This window comes from Rhinoderma darwinii, chromosome 5 (assembly GCF_050947455.1).
Source record: "Rhinoderma darwinii isolate aRhiDar2 chromosome 5, aRhiDar2.hap1, whole genome shotgun sequence".
Taxonomy (NCBI): Eukaryota; Metazoa; Chordata; class Amphibia; order Anura; family Rhinodermatidae; genus Rhinoderma; species Rhinoderma darwinii.
In genome coordinates this window covers 174,743,059-174,761,209 of record NC_134691.1, presented here as the reverse complement: position 1 = coordinate 174,761,209, position 18,151 = coordinate 174,743,059, and the positions used below count along the sequence as shown (strand labels likewise).

The 18,151-nt window shown below is 38.8% G+C and overlaps 1 protein-coding gene across 1 annotated transcript in view; it reads right to left on the bottom strand.

The window, feature by feature from the left end:
- CDH12 (cadherin 12) overlaps nucleotides 1-18,151 on the bottom strand; it is a 762,277-nt gene that overhangs the window by 292,920 nt on the left and 451,206 nt on the right. Inside the window, exon 3 of the mRNA XM_075826751.1 lies at nucleotides 3,800-4,063. The gene's annotated coding sequence lies outside the window, so the exon portion shown is untranslated. The remainder of the gene's footprint in view (nucleotides 1-3,799; nucleotides 4,064-18,151) is intronic.

The following is an 18,151-nucleotide window of genomic DNA, read 5'->3' as shown; positions in this document are numbered from 1 at the left end:
TCAAATTCGAGATGAGCGCCCCGAACTTCACCGGGTTCGGCCAAACTCGTTTTGACCGAAACCGGTAAAAAATGTTCGGGTACGCGACGTCAGGAGACAGTCACTGTCCACGGTGCTGAAAGCGTTAAACTGGTTCAGCACCATGGACAGTGACTTCCGCTCCGAAAATCCATGAACCTGTAAAAAAAAAAAGACGTTCTGACTTACCGATAACTCCGGTCCGACCTCCCGGGATGACAGTCAGTCCAAATGACAGCTGCAGCCAATCACAGGCCAAGCACAGGCTGCAGCCAATCACAGGCTGCAGCGGTCTCATGGACTGCGGCGTCATCCTGGGAGGTGGGGCCGGATGGCAAGAGAGGGACGCGTCACCAAGGCAACGGCCGGGAGACCGGACTGGAGGAAGCAGGCAGTTCATGGTAAGTTTGAATGTCTTTTTTTATTCATAGGTTGGTGTATATTGTGTTCGGCATTCACTGTCGAGGGTGCTGAAAGAGTTACTGCCGATCAGTTAGCTCTTTCAGCACCTTGGACAGTGACGGGCCTCGACTACCTCATCTCTATGATGGCGGCTGCGTGAAAATCACGCAGCCGCGCATCATGACACACGGAGCTGTCAAATGCCTTTTGCGCGTTTAAAACGCAACAAGGCTGCGTATACGCAGTGCATACGCCATGCATACGCGCGCAAAACGCAGCGTTTTTTGCGCGCGCAAAACGCATACGCTCGTGTAAATGAGGCCTAATACGTATAGATTGTTGTCTGCTTATTTGTGCTTGTGAGCATGCTAATTTGTTATTAGTATGTTTCTGTCTGATAAGCTAAATGGAATCTAAAAATATGTGATCTTTATTTTTCCATAGAAGTTGATTAAGTCTTATTATGTTTTTTTATCAATTGACTTCTAAATATTACATACTGTATATGTATTGTATATCTGTAATATGAAAAGAAAAGTAAAAATCCAAAATTCTAGAGATACAGTAATACAAAAGGCTACTCTGGTTTTAGTCGTCAATTCAACAAATACAGTATTTGCCACAAATTTCAAACTGTGCATATTTGCTTATTTATAATGATACAAGGGAGTCTGAGGGCACGTTCACACATGGCGGAATTTCACTTAAATTCCGCTGCGGACACTCCGCAGCGTTAATCCGCAGCGGAGCCGTTTCTCCATTGACTTTCACTTTAATTTAGCAGTGTTCGTTTACACGATGCGTACAATTCCGCTGCGGAGCATAGGCTGCGGAGCGGAATTTGGTGTCCGCAGCATGCTCTGTCTGTTGCGGAGCAGTGGCGGACTCATGGCGGAATTTCTCCATTGACTTCAATGGAGATTCAAAGTTCCGCAATGAAGTCCGCAGCTGTCATGCACATGTCATGTGTGCTGCGGATACGTCTTGCTTTTTTAACTTGACATTTCTTCATTCTGGCTGGACCTATGTATTTCTAGGTCTACAGCCAGACTGAGGAAGTCAATGGGGCTCCCGTAATGACGGGAGCGTTGCTAGGAGACGTCTGTAAATAGTCACTGTCCAGGGTGCTGAAAGAGTTAAGCGATCGGCAGTAACTGTTTCTGCACCCGGGACAGTGACTACCGATCCCAATATACATGTATCTGAAAAAAAAAATGAAGTTCGTACTTACCGAGAACTCCCTGTTTCTTTCTCCAGTCCGGCCTCCCAGGATGACGTTTCAGTGTAAGTGACGGCTGCAGCCAATCACAGGCCAAGCACAGGCTGCAGCGGTCACATGGACTGGCGCGTCATCCAGGGAGGTCGGGCTGGATGCCGAAGGAGGGACGCGTCATCAAGACAACGGGCGGTAAGTATGAATTTCTTTTACTTTCACTAGGGAAAGTGCTGTCCCTTCTCTCTATCCTGCACTGATAGGGAGAAGGGAAGCACTTTTCCCGCAGTCCGCAGCAGCTAGTCCGCATCAATTTTCTGCACATTTTGTGCAGATCCGCAGCCGTAATCCGCAACCCGGATTAGGTGCGGCATTGATGCGGACAGTTGCGGAGGAATTCCGCCATGTGTGGTCATGCCCTGACACCAGAAGTTGGCCTATCAAAGCAGCAGCACAGTAATATAGTGTAGCCTTACTGGAATATAATGCTGTTTTCATTTTTCAGATGAGTGGCTCGTTGCAGCAATAATAACTTTATTCCTCAAGATTTTTTGAGCAATGACCCTCCCTTCCTTCTGTAAATGACAGGGCCATGCAGTGTAGAAGCCGTGATCACGCCTAGCCCCATATTCTCCATGAGTGCGCCCGTGCCTCTGCTTCCAAATCAGTGCATGCGCAGTACATTATTGAAGTTTTACTGGTCTGATCAGCTATACTGTGCATGCGCCGATTACGTCACACTACAACCGTGTATAGTGTGACATAATCGGCGCATGCGCAGCACAGCCAATTAGACTGGAGAAACTTCAGTGATGTACTGCTCATGCACCGATTCAGTCCTGTCAATCAAAGAAGGAAAGGAGGGAGAGTCAGACTGTGGACAGAAGGTAGAGCAGGTTGGAGCAACGGTGACGCTCTCGTTGCTTCAAAAAGCTCATTGCACATGAGGAATAAAGTGATCATTGCTGCAACGGAGCCACTCATCTGAAAAATTAAAACAGTGCAAATTTCTGGTGTCAGACTCCCCTTAAGTATTTAACCTCTTAATACCGAATGTATTTTAAACCTTAATGACCCAGCTATTTTTTATGCTTTCCATCGTCGCATTCAAAGAGCTATAACTTTTTTATTTTTCCTTCAATATATCTGTATAAGAACTTTTCTGTATAAGTTGTATTTTTTAATAGCGTTTTGGGTTACATATAATTTATTTATAAATTTCGCCACTCTTTTTTTGTGTCTGAAATTTACGCTGTTTACCGGGTGGTGTAAATAACATAATAACTATATTCAGAGGGTCGTTATCATTGGTTTGTCACTTCACTGCCTACCATTGAAGTCTATGGAGAGGGGAGGGGGAAAGGGGGAGAAAGCAGGAGTAGTATGAGAAAGACACGTGCTCCAGCTGCTGGAAAGATTTCTATGTCACTCCAGTGCTGGATTCTTAGCTACACTACTCAGTACTGCTGCCCTACATGATGCTGCAGCTTCTATATATGTGATAGATAGAGATAAGAGAGCAGGATTATCTTCTTCTCTGTGTGCAGTGTACAGAAGACATGATAGCCGTTAGGCTCTACCCACTAGTTCAGAGACAACTCAGAATTAGAGATAGAGTCTGCAAAGGAGAAAACTGCTAAAACAAAATGCAGAATACAAGTCATATAATGGCCAGAAATAGTATTATGTCTCATGTACACACATATGTCAGCTTATTCTGAAAAGTCACCCGAAATGTTAGCTACGCTTTAAAAATAAATCTAGTTCTGATTTAAATTAAATACTGTATTTTATATTGTCATTTGGCTTCATATATATTATTCTCTGCCGTTGCATTTACAATTCAGTGTCGTAGAAGGTTAACATTTCACTTATATAGTCATAATAGAAAAGAAAACATTAACAAATTTAACGTGTCCACTGTTTACAGTATTATATATAAGTAATGATAAAACATTGAAATATAATTGTTTTACATTTCTTGTACCGTGTTAATTAATCCATTAAGGTGCAAAAAAATAACTCCTTTGTCTTTAAATTTGCAACAACTGTACTGTGTACAGGTATTTATATACATATATATTGCAATATTTACAAAAACATGGCTACCAAATCATACTAAATTCTAATTTTTGCTTATAAAAATCATTATTTTATTCCTCTCACCTGTTTTATATAAGAAAACTTCCTTTCCAAATAGGCAATGGATTATCTACTAACACAAAGGCTCTGAGAGACCCATCATAACTGACAGTTCCAACAAGACCGTGGTCCGTTCCTGGAAGCGTTTATAGTTTCATATGTTCCTCATCAGATACTGAATTTCACAGCTTCATATTTTTCTGACACACAGACTTTGAGAAAAAATAAATTTTCAAGCCCCGGTTTTCTGGACTATTTGAGAAAAGAACAAACTACAGTATATATGACCTGTAAGAGAAAAGAAACAATATTTTATAAATATTAAGAACTGTATATATATATAAAATATTATATAGAATATCCATCTAAATATATATATATATATATATATATATATATATATATATATATATATATACATGCATCTATATATATATATATATATATATATATATACACTGATACAGTGCATTCCTATTTGTTGAGGAAGTTTGCATTTTGATCATATATGTTATTTCCATTCACATTCTCCAATTCCAAACCATGTAATCACAGGAGAGAATCATTTTGAGGCAATGTAATTGCTTCATGAAACAGAGTGTATTTTAAAGTGACGGAAGCCAGGGGCATGACTTGTAACTCCTTGGCCACAATGCAAAATCTGTAACAGGGCCCCTATCTACCATTTGCCGTTTCTAATGCTGCAATACACAAAAAAAGATGGACACCTGTGCCACAGACATTCAAAACCAAAACGAGGTGTATCCAAAACCAATATATATGTGTGTATATAAAAATATATAGATAGATATTATATACCGTATTTTTCGGACTATAAGACGCACCCAGACAACAGAAAAGAGGAAAAAAATATTTCATATTTGACTACTTTTACAAAGAAAAAAATGTTCTGTTTCACCACTTTCTGAGAGCCATAACGTTTATATTTTTCATAGATTGAGCAGTGTGAGGGCTTATGTTTTGCGAGACATGCTGTAGTTTTTATTGGCACCATTTTATGGTACATACGATTTTTTGATCACAGTTTATTTAATTGTTTTTTAGCCCTAAGGTGACCTAAAAACAACGATTCTGCTGTTTTAAATATATTTATTTTTTTTACGCTGTCCACCGTGTGAGTTAAATAATGGTATATTGTAATAATTATGCATTTTATGGACGTAGCTATACCAGTTGTTTTTGTTGTTTTTATTTTACATTGTGCTTGGGGAAAAATGGGGAATTTTTTAACTTTTAATATTTATTAAAGTTTTTTTCACTCCTGGAAATGTATCTAAATTTTTTACACATTTTATTAGTTACACCAAGATCGCTGGTACAATACACTGCAATACAGTATTGCAGTATATTGTAATTTTTACAGGCTTGTGCTAAGCCCTGCCAGAGACATGTCTTAGCAGAGGCAGACAGAAGGCAGACCTGGGGGCTTTCATTAGGCCCCCCCCCGGCTGCCGTGACAAACATTGCCCCCCCAATCGCGTTGCAGGGGGGGCAGTTGGGCTCGCGGGTTTAAATGCCGCAGTCGCTATTGTGGTTTTCCCATGAGGGACATTTATGACATATCACTGAGCTATGCTGTTTCCGTAACGCCCATAGTAGTAAATGTCAGTTACGAAAGCAGCCGACACTTGCTGACAGTAAATTGTAAAACACAAAATGCCAACATGGATGACAGGTACGTTTTTATTTACACTCCCAGATATTTTTTTGTGGATGAGACTAGAACAAAGCATATTGCCTCTTTGTCAAACAGACTAATGTTAGAGGACTATTGGAACACAAGTACAGGCACAAATTGCCAATGAGGTCAGTCAGTTTGTCTTTATGCTAAACTAAAATTGTTACTTGTGGCTTACTCTGCAGATACCTGTCATTCATGTTCGTTATCTGGCATTGAAGATTAATTGATATTATTATTGAGGGGAAGGAGTGCGATTGTGAGCGTTTTTAATTTATAATACTGGTGTCTTTTTAAGTTGCAGAGGGGTCTTTTGTGCCCCCTCAGGCACTGCTACCTCTGTTCTCCTTTAGCCACACTTCTGATAGTAGCCTCATATTCCTTTTTTTTCTTGTACAACAGGTAAAATATGCAAAAAAGATCTAACACTGAACAGGCATAAAATTTAAAATATCTATTAAAAGGATGCAACAATCAAACTGTTGATTCATGAGACCCACACAATCAAATGTTTGATAATCATAGTCAACGAGGTAAAAAAATGAAAATCGAATAAATTAAAGGGGTATCATAGGTACTCGACAATATTACCGATCAATAGGATATATGATAATTGTCTAAATTGCTGGAGGCCACAGTTTGAAAGAAAGGGGGTTCCTGAACCCCCTGTTACTCCTCACTGCTTGACCGCAGTGAGGAGGACTTTGAATGGAGCTGTAATCAATTATGCGCACTGCTGCTACATCCAAAGTCTATGGGAATGAGGAAAACAGCCGAGTACAGCGGTTGTCTGTTTCAGTCAGTCCCATGCTCGATCGCCACTTTATTCAAGCTCCTGCAGGGATGCAGTCAGGAGGATCTAGGGGTTCGCGTTCTCACCTTAGGTGGGGTCCAAACGGTGGGGCCCCCCAACGATCATACAATTGTAATTGTTGATTATGGGACATCCTTTTTAACATCTATTTCACAGTTTTAATAAATTGCAACATTCTGCAATATAAGGTGTCATGTGTTCAGAGTCATTGCTAGGGTAAAGTTGATATCTCAGGCATTGCAGCTTAACCCCTTTCACTTGAATGGGAGTAAGCTGCAATAGCAGGCCAATTGCATAGATGAAAGTGGTGCTGTGTCTGGTAGAACTATGAAGAGGCCATGGTGTTTTTGTGATTGGAGGGAGTTCAAGAGTTCAGACTCTAATAACAGATTGATGTCATATAAAAGTCTTTTGCAACCTTTTAATCATGTGAGAACCTTGAAAGTATACATTTCTGTAAAAATATTTTTAATCCCAAAGATCCCCTACCAAAAGATAAGTGTTTAACAAAAAAAGAAATACTGCAATTCAAGTACAAGTAGAAGCCCTGTTTTTTTAATAAAATAATATAGTTAGCAACCTGAAAAAAAAGTCAACAAAACCACAAAAAAGTCCCCTGGATCACTTCAATAAAAAATCATCTAGCACATGATGTTTATATGTGTTCCTTACTTTTACATTGTAAATGCTTTGTGCTTCAATTATTTGCTGTTACTACGTATTTTCTACATTGCAGCATCAAGTGGCTGCTATCTCCATCACTCCATGACATCGAGTCAGCAGCATGTTACTTACCTCTCCTTACATAGATATTGGTGGGCGGGTGCGCATAAGTAAGCCCCTCCCAGGCTGGGACAATGAACAATGTATCATGGAGCCTGACTGAAATAGGTTTTTATACATGTTAACATTGTCCAAGCCTCATCATCACTGGTGTTCTCATAATATCCTGCAGGGGTGTAGTCATCATTGTAAAATCACGTGTTTCTGTTTGGGTATATTTCCTATACTGTCTCTGAAGTGTCTCAGGACGGCACTGCTCTATTGTTAGGGTCAGCACAGGCTTCAGCCGCCACCTTGTAGGGGACACCAGGGGATCTCTGTAAAGGCCCCTTACATGAAACTTTGGGGGCTGATATCAATGGTAAGGGAAACGGAAGCTTAGGTTTCCATTTGCCTTTCCATTAAGGGGTTAAAACGACGGAAACCCCTAACGAAACTCCTCACCAGAAGGGCAACGGTGATGTGAACAAGCCCTTATATATTTATTTTTTTTAGATCATTTATTGTATTTTCATTTATTATTCAGTCCACATTGCTTGATGTTATTTTCTTCTTATACAGTAGCTGGTATTTGAGTTTTGTTTAAATGCTTTTAGGTTGTCTAATTTGTGAACTGGTGCCCGACCGCTCACGGTAATTATACGGCGGGTGGTCGAGGTTCTTAAAACCCGCCCCATAGTGTATTTACGACATGGGTTTAAGATGGCTGCCCGGGAACCCTGGAGAAAAGATAGTCTACTCTGATTTCTTATACACAGTGCCAAATTAGCGCTGTGTATAGAATAGAGGCATTGGCAGCATGATCACTGAAATGCCATTGGTGGAAGACTGCTGCTGAGTCTAATAAGACCCAGCACAGCGGTATCAGTGACAATAGCCACTATAAGAGTGTGTGCACACGCTTACTAAAAAACGTTTGAAAATACGTATGGAATTACGTATGAAGATACGGAACTGTTTTCAAGGGAAAACAGCTCCTGATTTTCAGCCATTTTTCAAGCAACTCATGTTTTTTGCAGCATTTTTTATGTAAAAATACAATCCGTCAGAACAGAACGCCGTATTTCCCATTGAAATAAATGGGCTGATGTTTGTAGGCATTCTGCTTCCGATTTTTCGGCCAAAAATAAGCCATGTGAACATACCCTAAGAGGGCTGATTTCTGTCGCCCCAGTTGAGGTGGAAAAGTATGGTGTTAAAGAAAAAAAAAAAGTCCTCCAAAGTTCTTTTCTGACCCTTTGAGGGACAAGCTATAATAATAAGAAAATAAAAGTAAAATAAAGTAAAAATAAATTAAATAAAAATAACACATAAAATACTCCCCCAAAAAAGTTCTCCATGCAAATCATTGACTTAATGCTAGCCCTGACCTATTAACCCTTAAGCCTTAAATGGACATGTAATATATCAAAATTTATGGTAGACAATGATGAACAAATAAAAACTCTATTCTGGGATAAAACTATATTATTATGAGAAAAAAATTAGCTGAAAAGTAAAAAAGCTTATTTTTTTAAATAAATATTTTAAAACTGAAAGCCTAAAAATTAGAAAATAGCAAAAAGTATATGTATAAAATTATGTCCTTAGTTCAACAAATAAAAATGTTATAGCAGTTTAACTAACGCATGCTAAAAATGTCAAAACAGTATGTCTGGTCCTGAAGGCTCAAACAGCGTGGTCCTGAACCGGTTACATGAATACGATGCATAGCAGAAATTACTCATCACTCTATGCATACTATAGATATTTCAGGAATGTTTCCCCTTCTCTCATGCTAAAATAGCATTTGAAAATGGCTTGCCCAAAAGTAGACACCCCCTTTATATGTTAGTTAACTTAGATTTTGGCCTCTTCACATAAACATGTCAATAATATATGACAAAAAACTATAAGCATTATTTTATCATTCAATCTGGCATAACATTTATCGTTGTTGCTAACCTGAACAATAGGGTGGAGTAAAATTTTCTCAGCGACTGCGTATTTGCAATATTTGTTGAAGCATATGGATTTTTGGCTGCATGAGAATATTTTTGTGATTTGTAACTGCAAGAAATTCCCTCATGCATTACGCTCCAAGCTTAGAATTAATTTACAACTCTACCTTGAGTGATAATGCAATTTTAGAATTAAATATCTCACATTAAAAGCTGTTATGTTCTAATTTATGTGTCGGTAGCTTATTAAAAGATCATTATTTAAAAAACTGATACTGTAGAGAAAATAATTCAAATAAATATCTGCTTCACTAGCCACATTTTTATAGTTGGTGACAGTGGAAATTTTGTGCTCCTGTGTGCAGTTTGCAAATTATTTGAAATCCAAATGTTAACAGTGCCACAAATTTATGAGACTGCAGTCGACTACCAAATGTTACAGAAGAGAAAATACATAACGCTGGTGCAGGCTAAGTCTATAAAATATAGCAGTGACTGTCTTATATTAAATATAGAAAATAGCTGGTTTTTATTGCCAAATTTATTATGCAAGGTGTTGCAAGCATGCATCTCTACAATATTGTGTGAAATATCAATTTCATCCAATTTTTTTTACCAGTAGTAATACATGTATGCAATAAAATATGGAATTAATATGATTAGCACAAAACTCATCATCATTTTATAGATTAAAAAAGTAGTATTTTATTTATTATGTGTACTATTTGATTGAGTTAATAATATTTTTTTTTATTTTGAGATTTTATTTTAGTATTTTATTTAGATATTTTATTATTTTTTTATTTAGATATTTAATTTTATTATTTTAAGAATTATTTATATTTTTGGTTGCAGACCTCGATCTAAGGCCCTATGCACATCTTCTTTGGGGCATTCCGTTGTCCTGCTCCATCAGAGGAGCAGAACAAGTGTATGCCGGATGCAACGGTTCCATTGCAACACGGACACCACCTGCGGCTGATGGAATTCTTTGACTTAAATGGGTTCTGTCGGCTTTCTGTCGGGGTGTCCGTGGTTTTACCAGAAACAATAGCGCAGCTTTCCGGTAATCTCTGCCTGATCTGCAATGGAGGCCCCTAATTCAAGTCCAAGTAGTCAAGGTGATTCAGGGTGTAAACAGGAGCTTGATCCGACACATGCATTCGCAAGAAAATCACAAGCAACAAACAAACAACTGAACAGACACAAATACGCCACCCTTGGCCCTGATAGGTTGCAGACAGAGAAAACAGATTGGCTCTGCATTTCAAACCAAGGCCAACCAGAAGCTTAGCTAGTAGTCATGACAACCTAAAAGTGACAGACGTTTCCTAACAACTCCACAGAGAGATGTTTCTATGGTCTGTACACGGCTTTCCAAGAGCAGATCAAAGCTGACAGGAGCTGATGCTGTACAACATTGCGCAGAGTCACTATAACTTGTCAAATATTTTTAAATTACAGTAACCCTTTGACCAGGGGAGTAGCTTAAAGCTCTTGGGCCCAATGACAAATCTATATTGCATAATAGGATCGGATATAATTGGAGTATACTGTTAATAGACGCTTTTGTTAAAGCCTACAGTACAACATTTATTGAACAAATTTTATATAATTTAATCATAGTTTTACTTCTGGTAAAGTCTTTAAGCATTTTAAAATACAAATTTAAAAATAGACAATAGTTTAATAGTAATATCATTGTAAAATTATAACAAGTTCACTACATCTGTGACCTTCAAAAAAAGGATTTAGAGCATCTAATCTCTGGAGTTCTCCACTTTCCACAGATGTATTACAGCAGTTAACAAGTAGAAAAAAAAGAATTTATCACAAGGTTAACATTGATTTAAATAATCTAACGATTATTCTGCATAGTGAGGTACATTTTGTGCACTGAAAATGTCTGCATTTAACTAATAGAAATGTGAATTACAGGCTGTATTTTTTATTAAACTCTTTTCCACCCTGAACCAAAAATGTACGAGGCTGGGAGCATGCCCTTAATTCCCAGCATCTTACATTTAAGGTGCTGTGATTACCGGGGCACAGTGAATGCACCCACGCAATCATCCACACGTGAGCAGCTGAAATCCACAGCCTCCATTCCGTGGCAACAGCCAAAGTCTGACCTCTCTGATCCAGCCTATTGTGATAACCCTTGCAATTCTGTGATCAATAGTGAGTGGGTGTCTTTTTTTGCCCAATGATTATTAGCCCCAGCCCCCCAAATTATTTACTGACCCAACAAATTTAATTGAATTCAATTTAATTTTCTTGGATCAATTTAATATCATTCTCCCCACTTATTAATTATAACTTTGTTGCAGAGATCTTTAAATAAATAGTGAATATATTAATTCTTTGCATTAACCTAGTATATATGTATACATATCAGTACAATCTCCTTTATTCAAAGCTGAGCAAGCCCAAATGTTCCAGACATTCATTATAAGAGCTCTCCATCAAATTTATTAATCTATTTGCAATTCTTTAAATATTTTACAACTCTCCTATATACTTTTTACAATGTGGATACTAAAACTGGACTACATGTTCCAGACAATATCAAAAAAGGTTTAATATTTATTTTATGTATTTAAATCAAAGAATATTTTTATATTATATAGGGTCAATAACCAATTATTATACTTTTTTTAACACACACACACACACACACACACACACACACACACACACACACACACACACACAATGTTATTTGCTTTTAAATCCTCTAGTCTCTGTTGGCATTCAGTTCTGTGGCTGACTTTACTAGTAACCACTATGCCCACGTTTTTATCCTGCTCTATTATCCCATATTGTATATCATTAAATGTACAGACAGACATACTGTTACTATCAGCTGGGTTAATTTCTTTACAGTTATCAATATTAAATTCCACACATCATGTAATAATTCACAATTAAGATGAGTTTTTGGTATTCTACATTTTGTGTCATCAAAAAACGTACAATTTACGTTCTATTCCATCATAAGATCATTGATAAAAAGAATGAAAGGGTTTTTTCCCAACATATTTTTATTTGTTCCTTTTTTTACTGCATAAAAAAAATCTAGTGTGTGATTTCTTAGAAACAAATATTTTACTTTTATATCCCCTTTGGCCACTGCTTCACACTATATATGTGTGCCACCAAAACAGCTCTGACCTGTTGAGGCATGGACCCCAAAAGACCTCTGAAGGTGTCCTGTAGCCATTAGCAGCAGAACCTTTAAGTCCTGTAAGTTGCAAGGTGGGCCTACCATGGATCGTGTAGAGTCCATGGCCGCGGGCTGTCGGGTTCACTCACCCAACGCCCGCAGCCATGGATCTGTGAGCGCTGGTCCCCATCTCCTTCCTAGGAGACACCAGCGCTCACTTCCGCTGCGGCCCGCTGTGTCCCATGGGGTGCGCACGCACAAGCTCGTGCCCGCTCTTAAAGGGTCATGAAAATCATCATCATCCACCAACATGATTTCCTGGTCTATAAGAAGGCCTTAGCCCTTCTGATCCTTGCCTGAGCGTTGTTAGTTTATCCCAAGTCTGTCTTGCAAATGGTCCCTTAGTGTTTCCCGTTCCAGTTGTTACCCGTGCCTTGTTACCTGTTACCTGTATCCCGTGCTGTGTTCTTGTTCCTGCCTACTAGTGTTTGCCACGTCCAGTGTCTTCTGCCACGTCCAGTGTCTTCTGCCATGTCCAGTGTCTTCTGCCACACCCAGTGTTTTCTGCCACGTCCAGTGTCTTCTGCCACATCTTGTACTGCCCACCACGTCTGGCGCAAACTGCTGCACCGACCTCCATCCATGCTGAAGCCACAGCTACTGTCTGGACTATTTCAGGTACCCGAGTGTTACAAACTGCTGTAGACTTTTGTATAGACTGAGACATGGTCAGCTGCCTCTCCACTATGGTGGAGCAGCCTAGTGGGTCCACATACCCTGTGACCGTGACACATTCTTGACCTGATTGTGATCTGGGTTTCTTTGAAGCCAAGTCAACACCCTGAACTCCTTATCATGTTCCTCAAAACATTTCTAAACTATTTTTGTAGTGTGGCAGGGCACAGTATCCTGCTTATAGAGGCACCTTCTGTTAGGTAATACCATTGTCATGGTATATACTTAGGAATACTTGGTCTGCATTGATGTTTAGTTAGGTAGTACATGCCAAAGTAACATTCACATGAATGCCAGGATCCAGGGTTTCCCAACAGAACATTGCCCGGAAGATCACACTGAATTTGCCAGGTTATCTTCCTCCCATTGTGCACCCTGGAGTCTTATTTTCCATATATAAGCAATGCACACGCACCCGGTTGTTAATTTGATGTAAAATAAAATGTGATTCATCAGGCCAGATCACCTTCTTCCAGTTCTGATGCTCACAGGCACTTTGATTGGTCTCCAGCTACGCAGCTGCAAAAGCAGAAAGTTGTGATGCAATGTGTGTTCTGACTAATTTATATTATCGCCAGCAATAACTTTTTCAGCAATTTGTGCTACAGCAGCTCTTCTGTGGGATCTGCCCAGATGAACTAGTCTTTTCTCCCCACACACATCATTGAGCCTTGGGTGCGCATGACCCAGTTACCGGTTCATTCGTTTTCCTTCCTTTGACCACTTGTGGCAGGCACTAACCATTGCATATCGGGAATATCCCACAAGACCTGGTATTTAAAAAAGATGCACTAACCCAGTTGTCTATCCATCACAAATTGTCCCTTGTCAAAATCTGTCAGATTCTTACAATTGCCCATTTTTCCTGCTTCCACCACATCAACTTCAAGAACTGTGTGTGTGTGTGTGTGTGTGTGTGCGTGCGTGCGTGTGCGTGTGTGTGTGTGTGTGTGTGTATGGGTTATATTTTTAGAGAATTTCATTAACATCAAAGGGGTATTTATAATGACTGGTATACCGGTTTATCAGTATACTAATCTATAAAGCAGGGTAGTGAGGGCTTTATTCTCCAATAGTGTGCATGCATGTTAGAAGATATAGCCATCACTAAGGAACAATGCGAGGTCTCACCTGTTGTTATTTACTGCCAGTTTTCTAATAAAAAAAATTGTGAAAAACATTTAGAAAATTAGTCAAAATACTGAGATGTTCAGTTAAACATTCAATATATTAAATATAGCAACAACAGGCCACTTAGGCCTTATTCACACAACAGTGAAAAACGTTCGTCACACGAACAATGATGTACTATGGGTGTATTCACATGGTCGTTTTTTTAATGGCTCGTGAATATTGGCCATCAAAAAATAGGACATGTCTTATTTTTGGCCGTTTTAACAGCCTGATGGCCCCCATAGAAGTCAATGGATCCGTTTTTATCGGCTGTCAATACATGTAACAACCGTTAAAAACAAATCTGTGACATGGGGATTGGCAAGGGAATTACTAGTTCCCTTGCTGGCTATTGGCGGCTTGATGACACACTCACCGATGTAGAGCCAACCTCTTCAGGTGTGGTCTCTCATCTTCACGGGTTCTGCGAAGGCGACATGTTGACGTCATCATGCCGCCTTCGCAGATTCCGTGAAGATGAGAGATGTTACCTGAAGAAGACAGCGCTGCATCAGTGAGTATGTAGGGCATTCATGTCGGGCTGTGTGGCATCATCTACATAGGGGCTGTGTGGCATCATATACAAAGGGGCTGTGTGTCATCTACAGGGAGGTTGTGTGTCATCTACAGGGAGGCTGTGTGGCATCATATACAGGGAGGTGTGTGGCATATACAGGGAGGTGTGTGGCATCATATACATGGAAATGTGTGGCATTATATACAGGAGGGCTGTGTGGCATCATATACAGGGAGGATGTGGCATATACAGGGAGGCTGTGTGGCATCATATACAGGGAGGCTGTGTGGCATCATATACATTGAGTTGTGTGACATCATATACAGGTAGGCTGCGTGGCCTCATATACAGGGAGTTTGTGTGGCATATACAGGGAGGCTTTGTGGCATATACAGGGAGGTGTGTGGCAGCATATGCAGGGAGGTGTGTGGCATCATATATGGGGAGGTGTGTGGCATCATATACAGTAGGGCTGTGTGGCATCATATACAGGGAGGCTGTGTGGCATCATATACAGGGAGGTGTGTGGCATCATATACAGAAGGGCTGTGTGGCATCATATACAGGGAGGCTGTGTGGCATATACAGGGAGGCTGTGTGGAATATACAGGGATGCTGTGTGGCATATACAGGAAGGTGTGTGGCATCATATACAGAGTTTTGTGGCATCATATACAGGAGAGCTGTGTGGCATATACAGGGAGGTGTGTGGCATCATATACAGGGAGGTGTGTGGCATCACATACAGGGAGGTGTATGGCATCACATACAGGGAGGTGTGTGGCATCATATACAGGAGGCATGTGGCATCATATACAGGGAGATGTGTGGCATCATATACAGGGAGATGTGTGGCATTATATACAGGGATGTGTGTGGCATCATATACAGGGAGGCTGTAAATAGTGTCTAGGTGAACATGTGACCTTCCTTTGGGGGTTTTCAGGGGGTTGGGACAAAAAAAGACTGACAACTGAAATTCATCAGTTTTTTAATGGCCATGAAAAACTGTTGCAAAACGGAAGTCAAACGACCATTAAAAACACAGACAGACTGGAAATGGATGAAAATTTAGAGACACACTGATGCAAAATGGCCATGAAAAGCTGTCAGTTGATCAGTTTTTAATGGACATTTTTTTTCACAGTCATGTGAATTAAGCCTTAATGTTTTACTTTTGTAGAATCTGTCAAGTCTAAAATATTTAATGTACATTAAAGTGAAGAAACTAAGCATATAAATGTAGAATACTCCAGTGTAAATATGTAAACCATTGGATGAGAAGTGCTGTTTATATGCCCTAAAGATTACATTCTCTGAATGCATGCATAAAGTACAGTACATTATTGAATGAAAAATGCAACACAGTATTACAGTGATGAAATCAATACACAAAATATAATATAGTTACAACTGTTGGCTATAATCCATTACTAAAATAACAAGTATCTACAGAGCTATTTCTTTGTACTCCAGATGTATAAGTGACACTAGAGAGAAAATTGTCCATTTGGTAATGACTATGAAATACAAAACAGTAAATAAGAGAGGAATTTGCCTCTGTGTAGGAATGGAATTTCTTGTTAGATGGTAATTAGACTGTTATATAAGAAAAGTTTTAGTTGTTTTTTTGATCTTGTACAATCTGGAACTTAATATATAATACATTTAAATAAGAGAACATAAGTATTAGCCATCACCTATAAATACTAAATAGTAACCTACTCCATGACTTAAACATGGTAAATATATTGCATTGCTCTACAGAACATTAAGACCAGATGGGTTTTGCATTAATACATCTGTTTTTCTATTTGCATGCCAAGTATTTCCACACTTTATTGCATGTGTCTCTAAGATTTCCTTTAACAATACAGAATTATGCCTCAATTAGAGAGGCGTATTGTACCTGTGTTTAACAGTTCTTATTCCGGATGTAACACCTGGACCCCCTGCTGTTCTCTTGTACCGAATATATGGTGCTGTAAGTTCTTTATGATACTGTCAATTTGGCTCAGTAGGAATCTGTGTGTAACATCGGGAATAAAGACTGTTAAAGATGGGAACAATACGCCTGTCTGAATAAGACCTCAGTACTATGCAGAATTAGGGTATGTTTACACGGAGTGTTTTCAGACATTTTTCAGGCCGTAAACGTCCCGAAAAACAGCTGAAAAATCGGAAGCAGAAGGCCTTCAAACATCTGCCCATTGATTTCAATGGAAAAAACGGCGTTCTCTTCCGACGGGCCGTTTTTTTTTTCACGGACGTTTCTCAAAACGGCCACGTAAAACAACGGCCATGAAAAAGAACTGCAGGACACATCTTTAGATGTTTTTGGAGCCGTTTTTCATATACTCTATAGATAAACAGCTCCAAAAGCAGCTGTGCAAAATGCAGCGAAAAACGCAGTGAAAATCGCGCATGGCTTAAAAAACTTCTGAAAATCAGGAGCTGTTTTCCCTTGAAAACAGCTCCGTATTTTCAGACGTTTTTGACTTTGTGTGTGCACATACCCTTAGGGTATGTTCACACGATTAACAAAATATGTCTGAAAATACAGAGCTGTTTAGTAATACATCTGTTTAGTGATAGAACATATTGGAAGAAATTATTTTAGTTACATTCCACATGCTGTTTACAAAATTTTAAATGGAATCAAGAAATATAAGAAAAAACTTACTGAACAAATGAAGTGTATTGCCGTTTTGAGTTTCCAATACATTGAAAGCCTGGCCTGCTCGATACTAATTGTGCAAAATGTAAATAATATGAAAAATATTTAAAAAAAATAGTCATTATATATTTTTTAAACTAGCTTAACTGAAAATGTAAGTAAAATAATAAATATTTTTTCTCTCCAATGTATTTCTTGAAGTTTCCTAACATTTTAAATATTTTCCACAACTGATGATTGTCATCATTCTAAAATTGACAGGCCTACAGGTTATCTTTTATGCTATTCTGAATGTGTGATAAGGGTTTGCCACTTTGAGCACCTATCATGTCCAAAACTCTATTAAAGGGCCATTTTCATGCCGCTGATATTCAGTTTTTTTTTTTTTCCATTTCAGTTTTATTATATCAATAGTGGATGAATTGAAAATGAGATTCTACCATTAATTTGTCTTAAAACCACTGGCTGACAATTAAACTGTTTGTTTTCTTATCTTTCCATTCCATGTTCCCTGACATGTCAAGATTTGTAATTTGCCTCAATGTTTTCTTCCTCTACTTTTCAATATTGCATGCACCAAAAGGAAAAGCTAGATACAATATTTAATCTGAAAAGTGAAAAGCATAAGTAGTACAGCATGTGTTATTTATTCTGTAGCCATCTATAATATATGATGCTGATGTGAAAGTATTTATATAACACATGCACACTAAAAATTGCAAAGAAATCTCTTTCTTCATGATATCCTGGGGAATATAAAGTATTAAGACACTTGCCATTTTGCACCAGTATTAGGGTATGTTCACACGGGCTATTTTCGGCCATTTTTTGGGCTGTAAACGTCCCCAAACACGGCTGAAAAATCGGAAGCA